Source organism: Ahaetulla prasina, chromosome 2, assembly GCF_028640845.1.
Source record: "Ahaetulla prasina isolate Xishuangbanna chromosome 2, ASM2864084v1, whole genome shotgun sequence".
NCBI lineage: Eukaryota > Metazoa > Chordata > Lepidosauria > Squamata > Colubridae > Ahaetulla > Ahaetulla prasina.
The window spans coordinates 92,247,772-92,275,763 of NC_080540.1; the positions used below are offsets into that span (position 1 = coordinate 92,247,772).

The following is a 27,992-nucleotide window of genomic DNA, read 5'->3' on the forward strand; positions in this document are numbered from 1 at the left end:
TCATGAAACAAATAAGGGCCCCTACTTCCCTCGCTTAAGAGCATTATCCGTTTCATAGAGGGCCACGCAATCAGGAACCTGTCTTAGACAATTTCTTTCTTTCTTTCTTTCTTTCTTTCTCTCTCTCTCTCTCTCTCTCTCCCTTCCTTCCTTCCTTTCTCTTTTCAGGAGGAGCAATTGGCCGCAATGGATCGAGAATTTTAAAGTGTAGGTGATGCAATTGTGGGATTTAACGGCAGAGCCTTCCTTAAACTGACCAACGCGGAGCCAGTCACCGCTCGGCGTCCCAGGGACAAACTACAGAAGGAAAGCGAAGAAGGCCTGGTGCTGGAGGCCCGTCCATTACGTAGGCTACACCTGTCCACCCTGGCTTGCCGCGCTCCTCTGTTATTGGCTGTCCGCGGCCGCGGGGGTGGGGTGGGGGTCCGCCCTAACACGTGCCTGGGAAAAGCAGCAAAGCCCGGCTTTAGCCAAGGCGAGAAGAGCTGAAGAGGCGGGGAGGCGCCCTGTTTCCGCGCACGGCGGCCAGGCGGCGCTGCACGCCTCCCTCCGCCCTGGCTCAGCTCGGAGGTGCGGCACGCGTGTTGGCCGCAGCCAGGCTCTTGCAGCGAGAGCGGCGGCGCCGCCGTGGTGCAAGTGGCTGGCTCTTTAGCGCCGGGCAAAGCGGGCTGAGCTTCCGAATCCCCTGGTAGGCGTAGGAAGAATCCGGCCGGGCGGTTCCGATCTCGGAAGGCTCGAAAGCCCTTTCGGGAACTCTCTCTGGCTCTCGATGGCGCTGAGCGGACCGAGGAGCACGTAGCTGGGGTGAGTAGCTGCACCTTCTCTCGCCGTCGATTCCCTTCCAGGTGGCCGGTAAGGCGGAGGGTGCCTGGTGCCTGCCGCCTGCTTTTTCGGGGCGGCCGTCCGTCCACCTCCCCTTCCACTCTTGCGCGCATCACTTACGTAGCGGGTGCTAAAGCTGCCGAACATCGGTGATCCCCCCCACCACACCAAATCTCTTCCTGGCCAAGGCTCTTTCCTGAGCCGAAGGTGTCGCACTGATCTCGCCTTCAGCCGTGGGGAGGCAACCTTTGCGGGCGGGGGCCGCGGGCAGTCAGGCGCGGATCACCATCTCCTTACCTGGCATCTCGAGGGAGGCACCTTGCAGCGGCTGAGCAAGAGTCGCTGGGCTGGGCATGTGGTTTTCAAATGTTTGGTCGTGCTGGAAGGGAACTACCGGTACTTAGATCCCTGGATACAAGTGTGTGTGTGTACGTGCTGCGCACACATACACTTTAGGCAAGAGGAAAGCTAGGGCCCTGGGATGTGGGCAACCATCGTAAATACATGCTGGTTGCCAACTAGGGGTTGGGAAGCCGGTCCTAAAACGTGGGTTCCTTAGACTTTTGCGATTAATCAGGAGAAACTTTTAATTCAAGTAATGCACTTCCTTATCGATTACTGGTGGAGTCTGGGCTGGAAACGGGAAAAGACGAGCCGGTGAGGCTTGTTTATATCTGTAAGGAAGATTGGGCTGCCTAGGAGTCACCCAAAATGAATGAGGTTGACCTTCTGTGTGTTCTCTGGGAAGGGGGATCGGAGCCCCTTCTGGCCTGCCTAAGACTGGAAAATCCCGTAATATCCATTGAACTGAGTTTAATGGAAGAGGGGAAGGGAATCTGTCTCAAAGCTACTGATAAAAGGAGAATATTTGTTGCTCAGGGTTGAAATGAGGGGTTCTTGGTGCTCTCTGAATATGGTTGTTTTCTTACAGAGTTTCATTATCCAAAGTAGGTAACACCATCAGGGTTAATCCATCCCTTATTAATACTGATGATGTTATCTAGGTTGGATAATGAAATCTCTGCAAGAAAACAACCAAGTTCAGAGAGCATCAAAGACCTCTTAAAAAATGTAACCATCTATTAGTTGACCTTCTCTAGGCTTTGATAGGGTAACTGTTCTTAAAGAAGGAGAGCATTCTCTTTGCTGCCTCCTTGTAAGGGTCACCCATTGTTTGGAAATACTGGCCTTTAACCTAGAGCACAATTATTTTTTTGAAAATATTGCAATTCGCAGAGATGTCACTTGCCCCTCCCCATCTTTTCAAAATGTTTTATTGCCAGACAGGCTTGTGAATCCTGGCATATTTACTTGGAAGTTGTGTGCCTTGTGTATGCTGTTGTTTGCTTCCAAATAGGTTTAGGTTCATTTCTTTGTTAACTTTGTTCAGCTGCATTCTTCATCATTATCTAACTCTTTAACACGTGTTTTAAAATATGAGTCTAGCCATATTAGGCAGAAATAAGCACCTTGCAGTTTCAGGGACTGGTCCGTATCATGTGTCCAAAGCAAGAGTATGAGATATGCAGATCAAAGAGGTAACAATAAGTACACATCTCAAATGGAATCTGAGGTACAATTTTCCCTCTTTAGTTGGGATTAAATTTTACAAGACATAGTAGGTTTTAATCACAGGTATATGTTGCTTAGGGTTGCAGTGACAGTTGTTAGTTCCTTTTTCACTCATTTGCTGGAAACCTAATTACAGGCTTCAGCTTAAAAGGATCATCTTGTTGCTTGCTATTGTTAAAATATATCATTATTTTTGCTTAGATCTTAGTTGCAGAGTATAATTCATCCTTGAAAAACTTGTTTAAGATTAATGTAATGTACTATCTCAGTTCAGGCATCTTTTTCAAGGAAAAAACCCTCCTTGGCTTGGAACCGTGCCTCCTTCTATACTGAGCAAATGTTGTATACCTAGCTTGAACTAGCTAAGAACTAATTCATTGAATAAATAAAACTCCATTTTTACAACCCTGTAGTCCCTCTTTGGGGCAGAGTCAGGATGATTAGATGGAACGGAGCATTTGTTGGCTGGATGCCCTTCCAGATGCCTATGCGGAGTTTGCAGCAGATATTTGTTGTTTGCACCCTAGGAGAGAAATATCTGCCACTACCTATGATTGAACTCTCAATCTCTTGAGTGGGAGGCAGGCATCTTCACCACTAGGCCATCACGGCATTTAATCCATTCAATAAAGAAAGAAAATACATTCTTGGAAAAAACACTAAATCATACAATAAAATACTTGCATATTTTTTTTCTATAAACACTTTAAAAATAGAATACGGGCAATATGTATTGTCATTGCTATTACTTAATTACTTGGTATGGCATGAATTCAGTGAGGAATCAACTTTACTATACCGCAGATGTTCGCCTATGATAATTAAACTACAGTGGAACAACTGTTGTATATTCCAAAGTAGCAATTAGTTTTAATTCCTTGCTTTGAAAATAAATGAGTGCAGTATCATCCTATTTTTTTAATGTGAAGAAACTGAAATACTGTGGTACATCAACTGTTTTGATTAGCTTCTTCTCATTTTTTACTGTTTGTGAGATTAAAAAGATAAAGATGTTCTCAGTGTGAGCTTAACTCCTGATCGTTGTATGGATTCAAATCAGTAGCTTTCCTACAATATTGAAATGGTGATCACAGGACCCTGGGATGTTGCAGCCATTGTAAATACATGCTGGATGCCAAGCAGCCAAATTTTGATCATGTGACTATGGGGAAGCTACAATAATTGTAAATGTGAAGACCAGCTGTATATCACTTTTTTCACTGCCGAGTAACAGTTTCTAAACAAACGTTTGTGAGTCAAGGACTACCTTTTATTAAAGTGATTTGCCATTGGCTTCTTCTGGCGTTCTTGGATTTTTCTAATCCAGTTGATGGGTATTCCATAGTGATCTCTCACTCTAATACATACAGCCTACTTAGCTTTGAAGTCCAAATGAGATCAGCCAGATATGCCACCTGAGTCACAGCATCTATTTATTGTAAAGGCGGGAGACACTAAGTATTGTATTTCAGATAGACTTTTTCCTTACTTAAACATTTATAACTGATTTGTTAACAGAAACATTAACAATTAAAGTTGGTGAGATGTTAGTTCATAGTTTATACCTTAGATGGTTTAGCCTGTGGTCTTCTTTTAATGCGTGTGAAGTAACAGAGCCTTTCAGGGAAAATGCATATGAAATTTTAGAATACTCTAAACAGTTTTGAGTTTTCCAGGAACAATAAGTCAATCTAAATCATTCCCTGGTTGAAAAAAATACAATGTCAGTAGATGAGGGATAGGCAATATGCTGCCTTGCAGTTGTTTAAGATTGATGGGAATCAAAATCTAATAGTATAGTGGCATAGAGTTATGAGAATTGCAATCCATATTGTCTAGGAGACAGTGGTTGTACTTTCTTGCTGTATTCATTGATTCATTGATTTCAGTATGCGTTTGACATAAAAATCACTTCTAGAGAGATAGCCCTATGAGTCTTCGGTTCCATAGGGTTGAGCCTGTAATTTTACACCTTAAACCTAGTGGCCTTTCAGCATTCCCTTCTTCAGGCAATAATGAAAAAATTGCTTACACAACATTTAAAAAAAAGAAATACTAGATGCATAGAGTTTGCATTTGACTGAAGATGTGTCATTTTTGCACATGCTTTGAAAACTTCTATTAAATAAAGGAATTCTTACTTTATACCTCTAAACAAAGGCAACTCAGGGTAGAAACACTAGATTGCAGCTAACAGCTAACAAAACAGTGAGAAAGGTGGTACAGCATGCTTCAGAGTTTCATTTGTGGACTTTGGCTAAAAAAAATCCCTCTAGCTTTTCTGGTTTTACCATTATATAACCTATTTATTTCTTTTATCAAATTTCTAAGTTCCTTTAATCCCCTAATGACTCTGGATATTGTGCAATGTTTTTAAAAAACCAATTCAGAACAATATAACAGATCAAAAGAATGGCAAATATCTAGAAAGAGCGATAAAGCATATGATTGCTTGATACAAACAGTTCCTATAAGAAGCCTGCTGGATACCCCAATCCAAACCAGGGAGAGGGAAAGCCAGGGTTTTTAGGTTCTTTTAAATGAATTTGGGTCAGACAAATATGTTGCGGGGACTGGCAACAATGCTCTAGAATAGAGAAGGCTTTCTGGGTTCCATCAGATGACGTTGCCTAATCAATGGGATCTAAGTTGCTAATGCTGCTCATACAGATTGGACAGAAAGTACAAGATCAGGTAGTCAGACCATGGGCCATCAGAGGCTTTATTGGTAATAACCAGCACCTTAAATTGTACCTGGTAACCAGTTCTGTTCATAAAGCAGAGAGATAGGTATTATGCAGTGGTGGGATTCAAATAATTTAACAACCAGTTCTCTGCCCTAATGACCAGCTGGGTAGGTGTGGCTCAGTGGTCATGTGACTGTGTGGGCGTGGCCAACTCAACATCACTCATGTTGATGGGCGCTTCGCCTTAGCTGTTACATTGTAATAAGGGTTAAGCAAAGAGGCAGTTTCTGTAAGCAGGACAATAAAGATTAGGCTAGAAACAACACCAGAATGTTTCCTTCCTGCCTTCCTTACCAGATTAGTCCTGTAAAGTGGAAAAAAAATAAAATAAGATTTCTTCCAACAACCGGGTCTCTGAACTGCTTAGAAAGTTAACAACCGGTCCTCCCGAATAGGTGCGGATTGGCTGAATCCCACCACTGTTATTATGTGATCACAGTGTGGCATGCTCACAACTACTTGTGCTGCTACATTCTAAACCACTTGCTGCTTCTGATTGTTTTTCAAAGCAGTCCCACTGCAGTACTTCATACAGAAAGTAACCAAAATGAGTGACTGTCTGAAGACCTGCCAAACCAGGAATAGTTGCAATTGGTAGCAAAGGGTCTTCTTTATTGCAAGGACTTTTTGGCCACAGGTGTCTTCCCTGAACAGTATCTGTAAGTTCAGGAAAACTCAAAGGGAAAGTACAGACCTAAACTCTATTCAGGACTAAGGAATCTCTGGGACTAGGACTGAGTAGCCTAAATACCCTTCAGATTAAGCCTGAGTTTGCTCCTTCCCGTCTAGATACCCACATCCTCAGACACTGAGTCAAGATTTGGACATCATTATTTGGTTAGTGTGGGGTTGAGATACATAACTTGAGATTGATGATACCTGACCCTAAACTAATAGATGACCAGACCCAGCAGCCTCATGTGGATGTCAAATAGGAAAGGCAAGTGTATTAGCACTAGCACTAACATTTAGTCTTCTATATCGCTTCATAATGCTTTACAGCCCTCTCAAAGCAGATTACAGAGTCAGCACATTGCCCCCAACAATCTGGCTCCACATTTTACTGACCTCAGAAGGATGGAAGCTTGAGTCAACCTTGAGCTAGTGAGAATAGAACTGCTGGCAGTTGGCAGAATTAGCCTGCAATACCCATTCTAACCACTGCGCCACTACAGCTCTTCAAGCCTTGTTTCACTACAAGTGTTAGAGGCCTCAGGGTTGATCTCTGTCCCCTCCCAGTACCACATGGAACTGATAACAGAGAAAGGAGGAGCAGCATTGCAACTCCATGCCCCCCATTTCTAAACCATGTTGAAAGGGGAGTCCATTTTTATAAGATCCTTTAAAGCTATAACTGCCCCCCCCCTTTCAACAACCTTCCTTAAAAAGGGAAGATTGGATGACAATTGTCCAGGATGGGTGGCTCCAGTAATGATTACTTGAAGGCTGTCCAATAGTGTTCAAGCTTGGCATATATTAATTAAAATGGTCCCTGTTTATGGGGATTATAAAACAACCACATTTTCTTTTCCAAGTAATTTTTTCGTAATGATTTACTGCTGAAAAGACAGTTGGGTAGAATCAGATTCAGAAGTAATTAACAAAAGAGTTTTTTAAGAGACCCTTAGGCATAATTAAGCAACATTGCTCACAGTTTTGGGCTATTTCCATTGAGTATTTTTCATTTGTAAGTTATTTATAAGTTTAGTTTGTTATATTCTTACATAATTTATAATGTTTACAGAACTGTTTTGTGATTAAGCTTTTTTCTGCTGTCCGTTTAATTTTCTTTTTCCTGCCATCCATTATTTTTATTTTTATCTTTGTTCAATGTGAAGTCATAGTTCAAAGCCAGCTTTCTATATGTAGTATTAATATTGAACTGATAGGCAACATTGATTTTATTAAATAAGATTGCTCTGATAGGAATGCATAATTATGCTTTGGGACTTAGTAGAAAGTGCTGACTAAGAAGAATATTTCTGATTCTGTAAATAAGTTTCTCAATATTATGCATGGCCAATCATTTACCAAGTTTAACCACTGTTACATAGAATACATGAAATGGATCATAAGGCTTTAAGGTGCTGGAAAATAGTATTTGGAGCAAAGCTTTGTACTAGCCTAGAAAAGAATAAAAACCCTTTAACTCTTAAACTGAAGGCAATTTAGGGACATAGCATATGAATGAAAATGAAAATGTAATTATTGCCACTTAATATCTCTAAATGATTAACAAGCATGGCAAATGCAGAGGTACAATTCCTAATCCATGTTTTCAGGCTGCCACTGATATATAATGTATTGTAATCAGACAGCACACAATAACCCTAAAGAAGTATAAATATAGGAGATTTAGCTGGAGTCTCTCTTGAAGATCCAACCTTTCCCAACCTGACCCAAAGAGACAGTGCACTGTAATTAAGAGCACTTTCTCACTCACACTGGCAAAGAGAACAATGCTAAGTTTGGGTTTGAAGCAGTGGTGGGTTTCAAAATTTTTTACTATCGGTTCTGTGGGCATGGCTTGGTGGGCATGGCATGGCTTGATTGGTGTGGCTTGGTGGTCATGGCAGGGGAAGGATACTGTAAAATCTCCATTCCCACCTCACTTCAGGGGAAGGTTACTGCAATATCCCCATTTCCTCCCGATCAGCTGGGACTTGGGAGGCAGAGAATAGATGGGGGCAGGGCCAGTCAGAATTTTTACTAATGGTTCTCCGAATGAGTCAAAATTTCCGCTACTGGTTCTCGAGAACTGGCCGGAACCTGCTGAAACCCACTCTGGCTTGAAGCCTAGGACTGTCACACTGCTGAGGGCATAACAGTGAGAAAGTTCCAAACTTTGAAACCTTCTGGTTCTTTTAATTGTTTAAGTATTGCCCAAATAATATTTGTTTCTCCTGGAGGCTGTCCCTGATCCAAAATGCCATTTTTCACTGGTGGATGACTCCTGCTCTACATTACCTTCCTTCCAGCATTTGTAGGCTCCAGCTTAGTGAGTATATGAAGTCGCGTCGAGAACTGAAAGGAAATATTAGCATGCTGGAGAATTCTTTGAAGGTTTTGACCACATCTGTTTGTGTTCCCGAAGGCAAGCTACTTACCACTTCACACTTTGAAATCAAGCACATATGGCACACTCCAAAATTAAGAGCAGCCCTCCATGTGTATTGGGGGAGAGATGGTGTCAAGAGAAATCTGGAGTTTTCATCTCTTCCAAGAGATGTCAGTCAATCAAACTCCAGTCTTTTGAGTGATTTTGCCCTAATGGCAGCCATGTGGGTCATGGATTGAAACGTGGAGCATTTGCTGAGCAGCTCTTGCATATTACAACCATCATGGAGAGCAGCTTCTGTGCAAAAACCTTTCAAGTGGCTTCCCATGTGGCAGAAGGAGTAGGACAGCTGCCTCCTAAGAACACAAAACGCAGCGATTTCTTATTTAAAGCTTTCCAAGTGGTTTCCCACATGGGAGCTGTAACTGAAGAGTATGTGGTGACCCACAAGACTTAAGCAAGGCAGATCAGTTATTTTTCTCTTGGAGCAAAATTTAAAAGTTGATTTGCGCAGTTCACAACTATCCAACATAAACCGACTGTTTATATTTTACATTGGGATATTTGGAGTATCATTTCTTTTTCTGAATAATGGGACCAATAGTAACTTACCTAACTTTCAGAGGTAATGTGAAACCTAATTACTTTTGTCATATTTTTTTTTTGTAGATGAAAGGCAGTCCTTGTTAATTAGAAAAGTATTTCCTGATGTGTACAGAGGTAGTATGAAACATCTTGATTAAAAACTGCATGTGTTAAAACTACTGGGAAGTTTTGCTTCCTCCATCTGACAATTTCTGCTTTCATCCAGACAATTTCTAGGAGCTCTGGCTTTAATCGATTTTCATGTAATTGCCTGTAGATTAAACCTCATGCTTAGAAGCTTTGTCGCTCCTGCAGAATCTGAGTATTCAAAATATGATAAAGATAGTACAATTGTGCCCTTTGGAGATAATTCCTTGGGAAATGCCTTATGGAGAGAGATTGTTGCCAAGCAGCTAGAGCCTATGTCAAGGCTATAAATATTGGAATAAATAAATAATGTGACTACGTGTCTGGGGAATACAGAACAGGCTTATAATTGAATGGAAACAGGCTCAAGTACAGCATTAGTAACTGTTGCACTCTAGAGTGGCAAGGTCTATTTGCACTTCCATGTTTTGCTTATCAATTATTGGTGTGTGTTATTTTTTACTTTGCAGAAAGGGCCATAATACTAGAAGGCTGCATATGTGCAGTAATATGGATGGGTTTGGGAACTAATGGTGCAGAACAACTTTACGGCCATGAAGGATTGCATTTAATGGATATTCACCCAGCCATAACTTCTATCTGATCCCATGCTAGCCTGAAACGTTTCATTTTATTGTACTACAGCAAACAGAGGTTGCCATCTAAACAGGGAGACTTTTTTTTTTGTCAGGATGGGATGGATCAAAGGTGGTTGACATATGCCAGCCTTAGGAAGCCACACTTTATCCAGCACATATAATACTGAGCCACGGCTCGGTAGGCAAGTGATATTGCTTCTAACATTTAGCTCGTGTCTTTTCTGACTCAGACGTTGCCTTTTCTCCCTGTGTTTGTTTAACTTTATTTAAACACATTTCCAGCTGTATATAAATAGAGTCTGGTTAACATTTAAATCCATAAATATTCAGTTGGAATTTTGCTAATAGCAATTCAGGGCCAAATTAGATGATAGGAGAAATGTGTGATCACATTTCAGGTGCTCTTTTTAAAAATGCATGTGGTAATATGCAAAAGAGAGTTAAGTACTACTTACCGCTATGTCTGCATTGGTATCCCAGGAAAAAAAATTTTTTTTTTCCTTTTCTGCCAACTTTACATTATAGCCTTATGAAGTGTTTGTGGAGATTCTCAGCCATCCAGGTCATGGTTGTCCCAAAGATGCTTTTTCAAAAGGCATCTGGACTTTCTTTGCTATTATTCTTGAAGATGTTTTGCTTCTCAGTTCTGAAGAAGTTTATTGGATGAGAAGCAAAATGTCTTCAACAACAAAAAACAAAGCAAAGAAAGTCCAGTTGCTTTTTGAAAAAGCACCTTTGAGACTTATGAAATGTTGTTAAGTACTCTCACCTATTTAGGCTGTGGTAGTCTTCAGTGCAATGAAATTGTTGATAAATTTCTAGGGTGTATAGTATCAGTGCAGGCAAAGATCCATATTATTGACTGTTGCTTCCTATAAAATAGTGGACTTTTTTAAAAAAAAAACCATACAAAATAAGATATCTATCTTAAAATTTTTCTTTTATGTTCCAGGTTGCTTTATATGTTATTTTATGTGGAAGAACATTAATGATATTAGCTCCCAATTACAACTTTGAAATGCTACACATACAAATGATACAAATGATACACACTGGAACACTTTACCTGACTCTGTGGTCTCTTCCCATAATCCTAAAAGCTTTAACCAAAAACTTTCTAATATTGATCTCACCCCATTCCTAAGAGGACCATAAGGGGCATACATAAGAGCACAAATGTGCCTACCGTTCCTGTCCTATTGTTTTCTTCTTCTTATATATATATATGCTTATACCTCCTAATATTTATTCATATATATGTTTATATACTATATAATCTTTTTTTGTATGATACTTATATATATTTTTGTGACAAAATAAATAAATAAAATAAATAAATAAATAGTTTTACCACATTGAGAACTAGAGTTGGACTCTCTCCATTATGAAATCAGCATCTGCTGATCTTGGGAACTGTGACATGTCATGTAAAGCTTACACCTATTTCTGAAAACCTGTTTTCTTCTGGTAGAAATCTCCTTGGCTTTTGTTCAAGTTAGGTTCCTCCAGGCTTAGTGAGATCATATGTGCAACCTCTGCTGGGCTGTTCTTATCCTTGTAACTCATTTTCCAATCTACTGGTTGGCCAACAGCTGAACTTTGCAGTAACACTATATAGCTGTCGGGTATGATGTGGACAAATGGGGAGCATCTGGCTTGAAGCATGCATCCATATTGAGAATCTTCTGTGTGACTTTAGGAAAATGTTAAATTTAGCAACTTAAGAAATTTTTTTCTCTGGGTCTGAATTTGTTTCTAGCATTGTACTTGTACCTGTTGCTTATCTATGTGATAGCTTAGACAAATTTACTAACAAGTTATACCAATAACTTACGAGATTCTTTTTTCTCTTATGAGAGAAAAAAATCTTCACCTTATTGACTGTCTAAATCTTCTGTTCTTCTCATGAATTTTGCTGCTTTCAGCACTGCCTGGAAATACCTACCGTGTTTTTCCGAAAATAAGACCCTGTCTTTTCTTTTTTTTTTTTTGAACCCCGAAATAAGTGCTTGGCCTTATTTTCAGGGAGGTCTTATTATTTTGGGGTGTGTGGAGCAAGATGGGGCTCCTCTTGCTGTCTTACCTGATTTCCAGCTCTGCATTTAAATATTTTCGGGGAGGGCTTATTTTAAGCATGCACTCAAAAACCCAATTGGGCTTATTATCAGGGGATGTCTTATTTTTGGGAAAATAGGGTTTATTCACTGTCTTCATAGTTCTACAAAACTACAGCTTTGCTCAGAACTATATCAATTGCCCTGGTTAAGGGTACAGGAATATTTACTTTAACTGTTGTTGAGCTGCAGAAATTCTACAGGTTATACATTATACCTTTTTGCTTTGCTTGATGGAAATAGTGCCAAACTAATTCTCTTTCTAGAAGCATTCTTTTTATTTAATGTAACACTTTTGAGATTACCTACTGCAGCTTGTTTGCACCATATCTGAGAAAACTAGAGTAGTTGCCTATTTTTCATCTTATTGTGAGAGGTCCTTGGTGCTCTCTGAATTTGGTTGTTTTCTTCCAGATGTTTCATTACCCAAACTAGGTAACATCAGCAGTGCTAGTTAGGAATGGGGTTTGCTTTCAGTTTATATAGGATAGGATAGGATAGGATAGGATAGGATAGGGTAGGGTAGGGTAGGGTAGGGTAGGGTAGGGTAGGGTAGGGTAGGGTAGGATAGGATAAAATTCTTTATTGGCCAAGTGTTGGACACATAAGGAATTTGTCTTTGGTGTATATGCTCTCAGTGCACGTAAGGAGAATAAAATACGTTCATCGAGAATAAAAAGATAAAACACTTAGTGATAGTCAAGGTTACTAATCTATCAAATCGTACTAGGAAACAAATAAAAACAATATAAATTGAAAGATACAAGCAACATGGTTATAGTAATAAGTGGGAAGAGATAAATACTAATAAGGAAGAGAAAAATAATAGTAATAGTCTTAGTAAATTATTTGACAGTGTTGTGGGAATTAGTTGTTAAGCAGACTAACAACTAATGGCATCTAGTGGCATTCGGGGAAAAACTGTCCTTGTGTCTAGTGGTTCTGGTGTGCAGTGCCCTATAGCGTCGTTTTGAGGGTAGGAGTTGAAACAATTAATGTCCAGGATGTGAGGGGTGTATATCAATTTATATTTTAGTGGCTTAGTCAGGGTTGGTGGGGTTGGTCTTGAAGATTCTTTGGTTGGGCTGTTTGTTGTTGGTTTGTCTAGCAGTTCCTTGATTGGTTCACTGGTATTGGTAAAATACGTTTACTTCTTGATTGTTGGTCTGATTTTTTTTGTTTTTTGTTTTGCTTTTGTCCACTGATGACAAAGTTTGTTCATATGAGTACAAAGGGTATTCACTTCTTATGCTTCATATATTTTTAAGATGGTCTTTCTTTTGAGATACATGGCATAGGCATTCCCATATGAATCTTTCTTCTGGGAACTACCCATAATAATAAAAAAAATTAAAAACAGATTTATGAAATGTGGCAGCAGCTTTTGCTATCAGATCAGCTTCTCCTTGTTTTTGCTGCTGTAGACTGATAACAGTATGCATCGAAAGCATTTCTGATCTGTTCAAAAATATTGAAGAATTTCCAAAGAATCTAATATGAATTCTAGGCGAAGAGATTACCTTTCTTTCCTTTCACACATCATGGTTCATTTCTATGAACATTTGTCCTTGCTTTAAAAACATCAAGTAGTATACAGTATATGTTCATTTTGCATGCATAAATATATCTTTACAAAGATAAAGGTGTAAACTATGTGAACGAATACGGGCAAAACGTTTTTAATATAGTATTTAACAAATGCCTTGATCCCTGTTTTAAAAATATGCAAAATATTTCCAGTACTGTATTAATGGAAGAATGTGTTAAATTTGCACACAATGTGATAATATCCTATGATTAAAACAATAGTAAAGTCTAGTGACTTTAGAGAAAGATTGGATCAGATATCCAACATCACATGCAGATTTTCTAAACATGCTAAAAAAGAATGCATATATTACAGTAATTTTAGATGATTGTAAGTGTGGAGATTATGACAACTGCTGTCGTTAAAATGACATTTGTTCCCAGGAACAGATGGTGCTTGGGTGGTGACAAATGGATTCACTTTGGGTGTGATTCATACATGGCATTAGATACTGAACAATAAAATATCAAGGAGACTTTTGAACCAATACAGTTACAGTTATGTTTTAAATTTAATGTGGGTATTTATAATAGCAGCCTACTGATGCCTTGTCACAGCTGAGTCTTTTTTAATAGCCATATCTAAATATCAAACTCAGAGAATGTAGTTTAGAACTTAAATACTCATTTGGGATAAAGGTCACCAGACCAGTAAAAATGGGTAGCATTTGATGGGGAGAACCATAGCCCAATAGACGCACAACAGACAGTTTTCTAGGCACCTTAGAAGGCCTAGTGAAAAGAAAGTGGCATTTCACCCACACTTTGTTGATGGATTCCTCCCTGATCATTGAGAAAAGAGACTTGTAGCTCCAACAGCACAGTGTTAAGAGGAAAATCTCTGACAGCTTCTACAACTCATTCTATTTAGCATGAATGCCCATACTTCAGCTTCAGCAGCCAGTTTTTGAAAGTCCCGTTAGAAACCCTACAGAGTAGCTGCTAGTGTATGGCATGAAAGCTGGTCATAAATGCTGTGAGCAGAAGGAAATCGCCTTCTAGATTTTTATGACAATTTTAGGAATTTTACGGTGGTTTCCTGTTAGTCAGTAGTTACCTCTTCATCGTCTGCTGAGTTGTGACTAGCAGCGTAGATATATAAAACTATATATCGTGGCACAACGAAGAATAAGCTCCCAAATCAAAAGAAAACGTAACAGTCTCTAGCTGCTTTGCAAACCAGATCCCTCATAATCAGTCCTCATCTAAACTTAGACTTATTGCTCATATAGGATGAATAATTGAAGTAATTACCCTCCTGTAATATCTGCCTCAACATTGTTAACCTCCATATTGAAGTCTGAAGCAGTCACAAGGATATACTGATTTCATAGTTGGCATTTTTCTTATAGCTGGAAATAAATGGAATAGAATATTTAATGAAGTATCATAGAGGCCATGCTTTTTTTATATAATGGCCTGTCATACCAGATTTGCAATTTAATTTCCTGAAAGCCATTTCAGTTTGCTAGGTTTAAAAATTAGCCACATTGACAAAGAACATTTCGCTCTGTACCTCAGAAATTCCAGGCATCTCTGAATCATTTTCTTAAGCTTTGGGATTCCCATTTCTTTTCACTCCCCAACTTGCATAGACATTCGCTCTCGCTGATGCTAAACTGGAAGCCTTGCTGTCAATATTTCAAGAACACAGCTCTTTAGATAGGGAGGCTTCTTGCAAAAACTAGAACAGCAGTTAAAAAGAAAAATGTAGCAGCTGCCAAGTGTCAGTGCAATCCCTGTTTTCAATAGAAACAAAGTTCGATATTTATACCATTTTCTCCCTTCTGTGTCAGACAAGTAGCCAAGAGATTCATGATTGTAGTTGAGAGGAACAGTGATTACGTATGTCTGTTTATCCATCTGGTCTCAGGCTGTTTGCCTCTGACTTATACCTGTCATATTATCTCTTTTCTGCTTCTTCATCTGTAAACTTCTTTCACAAAATTTTCTTCCATAATTTTGTGTTTCCATGCCACATTTCAAGCAACAGACTCAGTGAGGTGGAGCAGTGTCTGGGGTTTCCTGTTGAGCTCTGTTGTATTTGAGAGGTGCCCAATTCATTTCTGGTCAAAGAATCTTACAAGAACAGGTTAAGACCTATGTCATTAGTAGCCTGTCATGGTGATGGAAAGTGTCAATTCTACAATATGAAAGTGGTTCTAGACTTGTTTGGGAGATTCAATTTGTGGCCCAGTAGCTCGTGGTAGCTACTACTTCCCATCAATCAATTACCTTCCTGAGGCACGGTAGCTCAGTGGCTTAATGTTGCTAGAGAACCTGGTGGTTCAAATCCTAGCACTGCATGATGGAGTGAGCTCCCATCACTTACCTCAGCTTCTGCCAACCTAGAAGTTTGAAGTTACATGCAAGTAGATAAATAGGTACCAATGTGATGAGAAAGAAATGACACATCAAGCAGCAATATGAATTAATTCGGTGCTGGACCTGTTCAAATGCGACGGCTGAATGTGAAGTGACATTGGTGGTGGTGAAAGCCTTGGAGGCTGCTGCAGAGTGCAAGGAAGTGGCCACAGGAAGGGGCCTAGCTATGAGTGTGTAGCTAGGCCACTTCCTGTGGTATTCTGGAGTGTGTGTGAGCATGAACAGAATGGACTGGCAATTGTCGACAACCAAATACATCTTCTAACAATGTGTTACCACTCCTAAATGGCTTCAAAGTGAGCATCAAGACTTGCAGGGTCTGTACTTTTTTTGTCCCATTGGGACCACGTTAAACTCCTTAACCATTGCTAAAATCTCCTACTCTCATGTCTTTTCATATAGAAGAGTTTTCACTTCAGAAGCTGATGGAGATGGAGCATCTCCAGAGAGCACTGAATCTCAGCATTCCTTGGGTTTGAGGGAATTAGGATCCAACAACTTCTTGATAGCCACAGATTGTGCTCCAGAAAGGAGATCCTTTGCTTTTAGGAGAATAGCATCACCAGACCGGAGAAAAGTGGAAACTGAATGTTCAGCACTATGCAAGCTGTCAACCTACAGCAGCTCACAATTTTAGCAGCAGTCTGCACTTAATAAGCCTTGTATCTACGCATCCACAGGCATCTGCAAAGGGAGGTGAGAATGAAACATGTGTCATGAGACAAATGATGTGACTAATAGTGTTGCATTAGAAACACTATCAGAAATAGTGTTGCATCAGAGCAAGTGCAAAATTGCATCTTTGGTGTGATGATACCATAATCGATGTGTCATCATTTTTATGTTGTGATTTTTAGGAACATTGGCATATCTAACCAGTGTTGTTTGTTAGCAAAGATCATTATTATTGTTGTTAAGGGTTGTCATATAGAAAAAAAGAAAAAAAATTGTTCCTAGATGAACTAACCACCTATGTGTCAATATTTTTTAAAGATCTCACTGCAGGTGATGAAACATCTCATTTAATTCATTTTATAACATCTACATAAAAGCACAACTTTCAGCTAATCATCCAGTGGTTGTGATGTTATTCGGCGTATTACGTTCCTCCTGATACTGAGCCATGGTGGTGCAGTATTTAGAATTGTAGCAGCAATTAAAAATAAATGTTAATTTAATGTTAAAAATGTTAAGTGTACAGATTAGGTGCTTTGCTTATGGAACTAAAGAGTCGCATAGATATTAAAAGGCAAGGGTGAAAGAGGACATCCTTGTCTAGTTCTTCTGAATAGTGGGAAGGATAGGTGAAATCTTATAAGCACTCCCAGGGGAATCAAGTCTTTGACTATCAAGTGAGCAGAGTTCCCAAACTAGAGGTTCATTGCACATGTACATCTTTTATACAGGTAGTCCTCGAGTCCCAACGCAATTGAGCCCAAGATTTTTGTTGCTAAATGAGACATTTGTTAAATGAGTTTTGCCCCATTTTACCACCCTTCTTGACACACTTGTTAAGTTGAATCACTGCAGTTTTTAAGTAAGTAACATGGTTGTTGATTGAATCTGCCTTTCCCGTTGACTTTGCTTGTCGGAAGGTTACAAAAGATGATCACATGACCCCCGGGGCACTGCAACCGTCATAAATATGAGTCAGTTGCCAAGCATCTGAATTTTGTTCCCATGACCATGGCGATGCTGCAATGGTCTTAAATGTGAAAAACAATCATAAGTCACTTTTTTCAGTGCTGCTTTAACTTCAAACGGTCACTAAATGAACTGTTGTAAGTCAAGCACTACCTGTAGGTGTGCTAAGTTCATTTTCTGGGTGAAACCTGCAGAGTATGAATGGAAGAGAGGCATGCGGGGAAAGGATAGGTCAGGGATGGCTAATCTTTTCCGGACCGAGTGCTCAAAGTGCGCGCCTGAACCCCCAAAATGCAATGCCCGTATGGTCCCTGAGCATGCGCCCTGCCCCTTGTGCATGCATGTGCCCCCCCCAAGTGCCCCCTGCACATACTTGCACTGCCCCCCTGCATGTGCTCACCCCCGCTCATGCACCCATGGCCCCCCGCACGTGGCCAGCGGGAGGTGCGCATGCATGCACAACAGAGCTAAATTGGAGTGATGGCTCATGTGCCATCAGAGAAGGCGCTGCGTGCCACCTCTGGCACGTGTGCCATAGGTTTGCCATCATGGGGATAGGTCATTCCTTCCCGCATGCTTGTATTATTGTATAAAGGGACAATATCTTATCTCTCTCCATTGCATAGCTCTTTGTATTGGGACAATAGATGGCCAACTTCTTACGCTGTAGAAACTTCCTCTTTCTCATAGATGCCTTTGGGCTTCATTTATTTGTGGCTCCTTTCTATGCATCCAGTTATTGTCTTTCCTCCATGCTTTTCCTGCCTTATAGACTACTTGTTACTCTCCTTTTGCTACCATTTGTTACTTCAGCCATCTCTTCTTCTTCCTCCTTTCTGTATTCTATTTCTTAGCTGTTCATTTGCTCCCTTTTTTTCCTATATGCAGGTTCCAAATAGTTATAGAGGTCAAGAACTGACCATCTCGCAGCAAGTGTGGGAAGATGCCTGGAATTGCAAAATGCATGGAGAACACGGCTAACTCAGCTGATGCTCCTGAGATAGCAAGGCTATATGGCCTAAGCAGATTTCTGGCCTCTACCTGCACTAATGATGGTTTGATGACCACTTTGGTGTAGTGAGCATATGGAACCCTAGTATGATGAATGGAAAGAAAATATGGCTCTGTGGTTCCAATATGTTCCAATATTGCTCATGTAGGTCTCAGTAATACCTGCCAAATCTGTATATTCATCTGTTATCATACTATATATGGACATTGGGTTACTTTGCACAAAGCAGGTATTTATTAGTAGCAACCTGAGTCTAAGGCATATTTGATCACTGATGCTCAGGGCCAGGATAAGAGGTGCATCAAATGCAAGTTCCCCTTCTCCTGCCTCCAAAATACCTGCTTCTGCCCATAGGATCCTCACATCACTGTAGATAACAGAAATAGTCCCTTCCCAACTTATGCATTATCCATCTCACCAATGTCATCTCCCACCTCCAGGGAACTTCTTCAGGGAATGACTTCAGTAACAGAGTGGTCAATTCCTGGAATGCACTACCTGACTCTGTAGTTTCTTCCCCAAACCCCCAAAACTTTAAGCTTAAACTGTCTACTGTTGACCTCACCCCATTCCTAAGAGGTCTGTAAGGGGCGTGCATAAGTGCACCTGCATGCCTACCGTCCCTGTCCTAGTATTCCTTTTTACTCTTACTCTTTTCATGTATCCAAATTATGTTTATACTTTTACCTGTTATCTTATATATGATTGACAAAATAAATAAATAATAAATAAATAAAATAAAATATGTTAAGGGACAAAAAAAATATGGAGAGAAATGGTTTCTTGGGCTTCTATTTAAATAGATTTGTTCAAGATGTAACAATTTGCTGGAGGCACTCTCTTAAGATTCTGGATCTCATTGTTTTGATTTGATGTATTAGATTTGTTATGGTTGCTGACTCCAGAAGACTCTGGTGGCCATTGCCCTCATAAAGGAAGCTGTTTCCTTGATGTACAGTGGCAGCCCAGCTTATCATTCCTCAGCTTCATAAATATTATAAAAGTATCATTTCCATTCTTGTGAAGAAGGAGGAGGGGAGGAGGAGGAGAAGATCCAACAAACATATGCAAATTATTTCACTGGAATAGATAATGGTATTGCCAAATCAAAACCCGAGACATGTCTGGAAAACCATGGTAAAGAAGCTTGCTTTTTCTTGCCCAATTTTGTCTAAGGTATGGAGATGCCTTATAGTCGATTCTGAATAAGATGTAGAGGTTTTAAATTTCCAGGAGAATGCAAACTGTATAATTCAACCTGAGTGTCATTGATTGAATTTTACTACAGGCCATTACAATTTAACTAGCCTACCTTGTTGAATTCCTAATTAAGTGGCTGTTTTTTTTTACTCACTATTCTTCCTGATGAATGAAAGTATTTCGTATGTCTTTTCCCCACTTCTAGAGCTCTGAGCCTTTAACAGCAGTGGACAAATAGGGATTTAACAATAGGAGCTTGAAATGCACAACAAAGCAAATTGGTGGGATCTGCCAAAATTGACTACGGTGTGGCATAGTCCCAAAATACCCCCAAAATACTCTTGTGTTTGTGACATTTTGCATGGTGAAGAACATCTGTTTCTGAGAGGTACACATAAAAGAGCCTTTTACATTTTTTAAGAGCTTACATTAAGGTAATTCTCCTTTTAAAAGCCAATACTGAAAAAATTTACATAACAAAGAATTTGATCGGCAGAAACTTGTGTTTAAGAAGTTGTTCCGAGAAAAAAAAATACATATATTAGAGGGAGTTGTAAAAATATGCATTGTTAAGGAAAACCATGAACGAATATGGATGAGTATTTTTTTTATCAAAACCTTAAAAAGAACTATTAAAAAAAAAGAGAGAAAGCATTTGCATAGACATCCACCTGAACCAATTTAGACACATCTCTATTCAACAGATACAGACTTCCCCTTCATTCTTCCTTCATGCTAGTGGGCAGAAAAACTTTCTCTGCTAGCAAATATAATTCATGTAATTAGTAAACATCAAATACTCTTTCAAACATAATCTTAACCACAATTTGGTTTATTTGATTTGAATGTTAAATGTTGCATGAACCCAACATTGCATGGGTATGTATTTGAGCCACTGATTCTGACATAGTTTGTTTTGCAACCCTAGTAAATTGTTGGGGACAATGTGCTGACTCTGTAAACTGCTTAGAAAGGGCTATAAAGCACTATAAGTCTTTAGTGCTATTGCTATTATAAGCCCCAATCAAGTGTTTGTAACCCTGGAGTGGTAACATGAAATTTGCTAGTGGTTTCATCCAGGAACTCAGACATTCTCATCCATGTCAGACACCTCTTATTGTAGCAATCTTATTGATTTAACTGCCAGGGAAAATACTCTTGAGCCAATTTGTGATTGTTTCCTGCTGCTTGATTATCAGTGATAGACACAGAATACAGAACCACCAGACCAAAAGCCAAGTAAATTGTAGGGAGAAAGATTTGTCAGAAGAAACAGAATGAACCAAACTTGCGATTTAAAACAGGAGACATGATTTAGGATCAACTTAATAGGATTGTCTACGCTTTACCTAATCACCATATATCTGTATATCTGTGTGTGTTTGTGTGTATGTGTGTGTGTGCACATATAGCACACACACACACACTGCACACACGTGTATATGCAATACATTGTTATTTGTAGTAAGCTACAGGGTCTTTTGTAATGCCTTTGGAGTGGGGAGGAAAACTTGTCATTTCTGCAGTTTAATGTAGCATACTGCGTGATGAAAAAATAAAGCAGCCAGTTTCTGGGTAGTGAAGTTCCTTCACTGCTGTTGGAGTGGCTTTTGATTAATCATCAGACAGCTTGTCTGCCAAGCCACTGCCAGAACAAGAAATAGCAAAGCTCAGCAGTTTGCGATGTAAAGAGTGTTATTCTTGGTGTCCATTATCCCAACAACTGGGTTAATTCCAGTGCCCCATCGCTCATTTTTCCCATTTATAATTTCCAGGTCACTTTCACTTTCTAGCCTCCTTCTTCCCTTCCTGCTTATTAATATTGCCTCCTGTTGATTTGTTAATAATACCTACCACTCAGATTCAGATGGGCATATTGTAATGAAGATCCATCCCAGCACCATGAGGCACAAATAGGGTATTACTTACAATCAGCAGACATCATAATCTTCTGTGTTTATGGTTGTTCCGTCACAAATGTGAGGTTGGGGGTGGGGGGGACAGCAAGGATGGGCAAAGGCAACACATGCATGATGACGCAATCATGCAAAAGCTGTGAAATGTGTGCTTGGGTTAGATGTCCTAATACAGGTATCTAATCTCAGCATTTGCACAATTGCGTCATAAGATATCTTGTGCTGACATCATTGCAGTTTGCATGTATGAATGTTGAGTGGCTGAGTTTGCACGTTACATCAAGCTATAATGTGCTTGATTTTGGGTTAGTATACTGCGGCATGCACTCAAACGCTATGGTTTCAAAGTTGTGCTTAATGTTATGGACCCCAGCCTATTGTGGCTAAGCCAATTAAGGACAATGGCATAATGCAATGAATATATGAGGTCCCTGGCTTGGTTCATGTCAAAGCTGTGATGTATTTAATAAAACTTCAGTCAATAAACCAAGTTTTTGGCTTGTTAAACACTCAGCCTGAACCACATTATGCCTTACCTTAGAGTCGTTTGTGGAAAAATATCTTAACATAATTGATAATAAATAGAAAGAAGCTTACTTTCATGAAGCACCTTGTTATTGTATTTAGACATTACATTGACAGTACAGTTTTAATAAATAAATAAATATTTAAAAATAAGATGATTTTGTTAAGCTATGTTTGCAGTTATCTTCATTCACAAATTAATAGTAAGTGAATTAGGAAATTAAGACCTGACAAGACTGAAATCTTTCATTGCAAAGATTTTTCTTTTGAAATTCAGGGTAGGTCTTTCTGCTCATCAAGATAACACTGATTAATTCCCAGCATTATTATTATTATTATTTACTATAACCAGTTATATGCTGACTAGTTCATAGTAACTTGATTTAATCACCCAAGGTTCTGACTACCATTAGCTATCAATTTTATTTTTACAATGGAAGGAATTCCAGTCATAAAAGAACAGTGTGACATATATGGAAATACATATAAACAGTATTTTCAGAAATACATTCCTTACATCTCTCAATCTATTCCAAATTTTTAGTCTTAAAAACTGTTATTTAGTCTGTTGTATCTAATTTAGAACAGAATAGTAATTTAAGTATTCATTCTTTATTCAGGAATGCATTATTGTTAGATAAGATTATTTATTTATTTACTTATTTATTTGGATACTTATAAATTTTAAATGGGCCCTATAGGCTATTTTAGCTCAGATCTTAAATTGTACTGCATCAAATTATTATAGTTATTATGATACTCAGTTCTATTATTTTGCTGTGGTGCATGAAAATTAGAAATATTATTATGAAGAAAATATCAGAATATTTCTTTTAAAAGGGTCTGAAAATCTGGAACAATAAAAAATGTCACAAAATTCCCTTCTGAACTTCGCTAAGGAAAGACATAGTACACATTTCATGAAACAGAACAAAAATATGTTTGGATTCTGCCAATTCTCATGATTTCATCATTTTGATTCCATTCCTTAGTAAAATGTGAATAGTGGATTTTGAGAACTGGATTGACACTTTGAAAGCAGTGGTATATTTGATGCCTATATGAAGCGTAATAAACTTTCTGTTTGTGTGCCTTATATGTTTATGACTGAAGTTTTATGGGCTTGATGATGTCTGTTGGTGTGAAGAAAGAGACACATGGTCTTATTCATCATTTCTAGCATGAACCATGTCTGAAATACTTTCCCTTAATCCAGATTGCCAATTATATTAGCTCCAGTAATCTCTAATTATATTAGAAAAACAGAATCCGGAGGAGCTTGTTCTGTACATGTGGAGACTTGAATAATACAGACTGAATTTATTCTGACTGCCTATGTATTGATGTCTGGAACAATTTAAATAGCTTTTCTCTCCACACCCCAAAACCCCCTCTCAATTATTCCCAATATCTCATATCTGTTAATTATATTGTTTCCCTTTGAGAGACCTCCTGGGACTTTGTGAAAACACAGCAGATAAAAATTCCATTTACTTTTCTGTATGACTTGATATGCTTTTGGAGGGAAAAAAAACTGTTTTCTTCAGTGCTGCCCTTTTTTGCTTAGGCAGTAGTGCTTGAGGCAGAGCTTTTCATGAAAGATTTATGTAAAGCAGGGGTTGTTCTCTGAGGCGGCAAGAGAAAGTTGTGTTATAGCATGCTAATGCAAAGTCTGTTTTATTCCAGTGCCTTCTGCAGCATAAGTTGGCACAGCCCAAGACTTCATGTGGCTGCTATTCTTCCAGTGGCATTTATACATACGCATTTGTTCTTTTTATTGCAGATTACAAACATACAAATATATCATCAAGTTTGAAATTACACAGACTTTATATTAAAGGTAAAGGTTCCCCTCATACATATGTGTTAGTCGTTGCTGACTCTAGGGGGCGGTGCTCATCTCCATTTCAAAGCCGAAGAGCCAGCGCTGTCCAAAGACATCTCCATGGTCATGTGGCCGGCATTACTCAACGCCAAAGGCGCACGGAACACTTTTACCTTCCTACCAAAGGTGGTCCCTATTTTTCTACTTGCATTTTTTATGCACTTTCGAACTGCTAGGTTGGCAGAAGCTGGGACAAGTAATGGGAACTTACCCCATTATGTGGTACTAGGGATTTGAACCGCCGAACTGCCGACGTTTCAATCGACAAGCTCAGCGTCTTAGCCACTGAGCCACTGTGTCCCACCAGACTTTATATTATCTTTGTAATATTTATAACATTGAAAGGGCAGGTTTGTGGATATTTTTTGCTATGTATTTCGCTCCATGGTAGATATAAGGTTCAATGGCTGACTTGAAAATACTTCTTGATTTTGTAATGGTGCCTGAAGAGAAATGTAGATCAACAGAAAATAGAAAAACTTTACTTTTCTGTTGTAACTCTGTTGAAATGTCTCTTCCCTTTGACCATTGTTTCATGCCTCAGGAGTTTTCCTTAAGGATTAATGGCAGATGCAGGTTATTATGTGGTGTTTTGTTTTTAAAAGGTCTTCTAAATTGGAAATTCTTTAGTCCATTTGACACCAAATTTAGACCATAGTTCACAGAGTGCCCCAAGTCCCTAGGTTTGAGGAAATACCTTACAATATGAATTAACATTTTGTCACCCAAAAAATTGATGAAATACGATATCAGGATAACTGGCTAGTTCTACTCTGGTAGGTAAGACTTTGATCTTGCTTTTTCTATCAATCTTCAGCCCCAGCCAAGCCCTACGATCTTCTACCTGCTTTTATCATGACAATGTGTCTTCACAGTTCTTTCCATGCCTTCAAATGTTTTAGAAAGTCTCATCCTGTTCTTAGCCAGCATCCTCCAAATTCATTTTTGGTAGCCATTATAGCTGTCGAGCACAGGTCCGGCTTGACACATGATGTTGCAGGGATCTGCATCTGGCAAGCATGAGAAAGGAGTCAGCACACTGGTGGCCGGGATAGAGGGAGATGAGGGCTGAGCATTAGAAAGAGCTGCTTTAGTTCGGGGGTTTAGCAGATGATGTGGCAGCTGAGGCTGTCAGACGAGGAGGGAGAGAGCGGCCGGTCGTCCAATCAACGGAGAAGTTCAGCTATGGGGCGGGGCCTGAGCACCGCGGGGTGTTTAAAAGGGGCTGAGAGGCAGAAGCTCTCAGTGCTGATTTTATACAAAGAAACCTCGACTTTTCCTGAGACCCGGAGTGTAGCAGACCAAATAAAAGAAGTCAATATCTGAAAGAAACCCAAGTTGGCTTGTTTATTCTCACTGCGCAATGATCAGCTGGTCTTTGTGCATGCAGCAAACTGGAACAGCTGGCCTTCTGTTTTCCTGCGTGATCCTGTGCGCTGGCCAGCTGATCATCGTGCACGCATGCAGGCCAAAAATCTGGAAGACTACCTGGCCGGTGCAAATAAGTGCTCCAGGAACAAGAAGTTCACATGCACCCTGGGCTGCTTCTCTTCCAGGTTGTGACCCAGATAAGCGCATGCACCATCACTGGGCTAGGACTTCCATACCTCACTTTCTTCTCTCCAGAATCCTGTCTTTGGTCTTAGCATCATTTTAGGGCTCTCCACTTTTGGCAATATCTGTATTTGTCCCTCCTTCTCTCACGAGTACTATATCCTATGATGTATCATTCATTCTCAGTTTTTTATAATACAATCCCCAGCAATAAAGTTTGTGTGTCTGCTTGGGAAATTGGTGAACAGCCGTAGCAAGCAACAAGATCATCACATAACCTAGCCCAGAGGCAAAACTATTCTCTTTTTACTGATTTTTAGAAAATATATGATGAATTGAATTAAATACTTTTTAACAAGCATGACTATGGAGTAAAAAAGTTGGTTTTTGAAAGTAATAAGAGCAATATATGATGGAGGTTAAATGTCTGGAATGTTTAGGGATGATCCAATATTGAACTGGAAGTAGTACAGGGATGTGTGATGTCTCCTTGGTTGTTTAATGTATTTATGGATAAATGTATAAAGAGTGCTGGCAATGTCAGTAGAAGTGCATTGACTGGGAATGCAGATTTACATCTACTTTTCTGTGCAGATGATGCCATGCTCTTCCCTGAGAATACAAATAATTTAAGATGAATACAACATGAACAGTATGATGTTGACTGAAGTTGGGGAAATGGGTGGAGAAATTTTAAGATGCGAAAATGCTGCTAGAAGGGTCGTAACTGTTACGTAGTCTGAGAAATGAACATGTGCCAAAGAAGTCAAAATGGTTTTTCTCCCTGCAAAGCTTTCCCCAATGTTTAAAATTACTTTTCTTTCTTGCTGGTGGGAATAATGTAGCAGATTAAGTGGTTTGGACAGAAAAAGCAGGCATTATATTTGTAAATATCTCTTGGCAGAATATACAGTACTCAAACCAATAGATGTTGCTCTCCATGTCTGTGCCAGTTTATCAAGGGTGTTTGTATAAAAACACTGAGCTTAGATTATATTTTTATTGGACTTCTGGTCAGAAAAATGAACTGTTATGGTGGAAATGAAAGTCTTTGTTGAGACTCTGGAAGAAAAAGTGGGTGGTATTGTTGTAGTTGCAGGCACATAGCAATAGTGATATGACTAACATCTATAATTACTCAAATCAAGATTCTTATATTATCATCTTAATCAGAAATGTACTACATGTCTCTCATTTCATAACCCACCTGGCTGCAAAATTAGTCTGACAATGAGGGCAGCTGTGTTTCTTTCAGGTGCTTGAAGCAGTTTCATCAGTGCTCTTTTGGCCATAAACATATTAGTAGCTTTGAAAAAAATCCATATGTTGCTTCATGGAATAGAAGGAGATGAAAAAAGCATGTACAGTGAAGATGGCACCGTCTTTGGAAGTATGGTGCAAGCTAGCCACCCTGTTTTACAAAAGCAGCTACCACATGACTACAGCCACTTAAAACCCATTTACAGCAGAATCCTATGGCATTCTGAAGTCATAATGGGTTTAACCCTAACCCTAATCTCACATTGTACAATTTTTGAATCTCCATCATTGCCAATGTTTGTGGTGGTTTAATTATAAAGCATCCTAAGACACTATTTCAGTCACTGGATCATCTAGCATAAGCCTCAAATGCAATTAACCTTTTAAAAACATTATTTTACACTAGCCTCTAAATGGGTTCTCATGGTGGCTAAAAAAAAAAAAGTAAAAATAAAATAAATGTACAGGAAGTGTGGCTGTTACAGAGTAGGGGTATAATTTTTACAAAAGCCCCTCTCTGAATTTTTCCAGATTGTAGGAACAGCTAGAATAAGGAGGTATCTACCACCCAGCATTCAAAAAACATGATCTGATTGGTACAAAAAAAAAAGGTTATCTTCATATCAAACCTAAAATCTGTTTCTCAGCACTGATCTCTTTAATCTGGAAATGGACAGCTCCATGCTTTTGCTGGACAGCTCCTTGTGTCCAATATTGTACTGACTTTTATACTGATTCTTCCCATTCTCCCTTTTAGTTCTGTCCTATGGCCCATCTTCGTGATGGCCAACAGATGCTAACAAAATAGGAAAAAAGGAACCCTCTGTGCTGCTGATTTTTTTCAAAATGTCATTTTAGCCCAATTTTGCTGTAACTATTCATACTCGGCACACATTCTACCATTATTAGGGCAGCACGAAGGCGACTTTCTGAAAACACTTTTGAGAAAAGAAAGGTTTACTTGTGCCCAGTTCAGAGACAGACAACATACATACCCTTTTGATCTGTTCTGACTCTAACTCATCACATTCTTCCCTTTAAGCAGTGGTTCTCAACCTTTATAGTGCTGTGACCCCTTTAATACAATTACCCACGATGTGGCGACCCCAACCGTAAAATTATTTTTTTTTAGGCAGCGATCTTAACGCGGCTCAGCAGCCGCAGAAGGGGGAAAAAAGCATCAAACTGTTTTTTTGAATTTATCGCGCCTGAAGTCGTATTGGCTAGTGATCTGAACTTCTTGCGATTGCCTTGAGGATGGAGGCATTAAAGCAGAGACTCCTCCCCTATTAAGTTTATCGCGCCTGAAGCCAGATAAGGCTAGCGATTGGGAGTGATTGCAGCTGGCTTGAGAGGGAGACATCAGAGCAAAGATTTCTG

At 39.4% G+C, this 27,992-nt stretch overlaps 1 protein-coding gene across 3 annotated transcripts in view; it reads left to right on the top strand.

Annotated features, from left to right (window-relative positions):
* Positions 1-500: 500 nt before the first annotated feature.
* Positions 501-27,992, top strand: part of RASGEF1C (RasGEF domain family member 1C) — a 99,519-nt gene continuing 72,027 nt past the window's right edge. Inside the window, exon 1 of one of the 3 annotated variants that reach the window (XM_058168496.1) lies at positions 501-804. The gene's annotated coding sequence lies outside the window, so the exon portion shown is untranslated. The remainder of the gene's footprint in view (positions 805-27,992) is intronic. The other 2 variants (XM_058168495.1, XM_058168497.1) reach the window with 2 other exon arrangements.